This window comes from Austrofundulus limnaeus, unplaced genomic scaffold (assembly GCF_001266775.1).
Source record: "Austrofundulus limnaeus strain Quisiro unplaced genomic scaffold, Austrofundulus_limnaeus-1.0 Scaffold946, whole genome shotgun sequence".
Taxonomy (NCBI): domain Eukaryota; kingdom Metazoa; phylum Chordata; class Actinopteri; order Cyprinodontiformes; family Rivulidae; genus Austrofundulus; species Austrofundulus limnaeus.
In genome coordinates this window covers 168,104-169,686 of record NW_013953348.1, presented here as the reverse complement: position 1 = coordinate 169,686, position 1,583 = coordinate 168,104, and positions in this window count along the sequence as shown.

Sequence of the window (1,583 nt, the reverse complement as noted above, 5' to 3'; positions counted from 1 at the left end):
AGTCTGTCCAGAGAATGAAATATTATTTGAGCTTTCACCTCAGTTTTCTTTCCAAATCACTTGAAGTAGAAAATAAATTATTGGAAACTAGCCTCAGTTATTGAATTGAATTGAATAAACCTTTATTGTCATTGTACAAAGAACAATAAAATTACAGTTCAGAGCACCCATTCATTAGAACAGGTGCCCCGGGTCTGGCAGCCATAAACCCCTGCACAGAGCAAGGATCATCATCATGAAAGGACATCATGAGGCGGCACTACCCTTAAGGAATGTTTTATATTTTACTGTGAGTTAGGCATGTTGTTCAGGATTGGTTTACCATCACATGCAGGTCAACACAAGTCAACAATACAATGAAATTCTTAGAATGTGAAAAACTGTTGAACTCGCTATTTGCAGTATAAAAGAAACAGGAAATACTAACTGAGGCTAGTTTCCAATAATTTATTTTCTACTTCAAGTGATTTGGAAAGAAAACTGAGGTGAAAGCTCAAATAATATTTCATTCTCTGGACAGACTCCACCACATTACTCCAAAGGTAATGAATATACCGGTAAATATTGTCCTTTACAGTAATAGCCAAACATTGTTTGGTCCAAATAACGAATGATYTTTGATGATATCTGTACTTGCTACACTAAATTGCCAAAAGTATTCACTTACCAATCCAATTGACTGTCCACCAGTGCACAAAGCAAGATCCATAAAGACATGGATGGTGTGAATGAACTTGACTGGCCTGCACAGAGTCCTGACCTCAGCCTGATAACACCTTTGGGATGAATTAGAGCAGAGACTGAGAGCCAGGTCTTCTGTCCAACATCCACAGTAAAAAATGGAGTGTTAAATTTGCAGTGTTAAACTTTTATAAGAGTTAATTTCAGCTCCCCAAGTGTTATTTTAACACTTTCTGAGTAAACTGATGTCCAGTGTTGGTGTTAATTCACAGAGTTGATTTCATCAGTGTTGTCTCAACTCTGGACAGTGTTAAATAAGCTCTGCCCACTATTAAGTCTTGATTAACACTTAACAGTGTCGTTATATAACACAGTGAAGTGGTGAAAGAAGTATTCTGAAAAGCCCCGCCCTCTTCCTCATGGACCAGAATTTTCTCAGCAAGGAATGCTGGGTGATCTTGTAGAAATTATATGTTTGCATGCCTAAGACTATTAAAGATATTCATGAGTGTAAAAATTTGTTTTTCTGGTTAGTTTTCTTGTTCAGGTTGTTTAGTCTTTCAAGTTTAAGTTTTGTGTTTGTTGCCATGTGTTTGTTTTAAGTCGACCCCATGAGTGAGAGGTACTTCCTGGTGTGTGAAGGGTCACACTTTTGTGCTTGTTGATTTGCCAACTGACGACCAGTGTCAATACAACACTTCAAGAGGTGATTTTAACTCTAGGATAGAGTGCGCTACTTTGTGTACTCTGACTCACATTGTGTAAAAAAGAAAACAAAAAATAATGTTAGTATTACACAATAAAGTGTACTTTTTAAATAAAGTTTAGTGTAAAATTAACTCCATAAAAATAACAATATTACTCTATAGAGTGTTAACAAGCTACAGTGTTAAATAATTTTA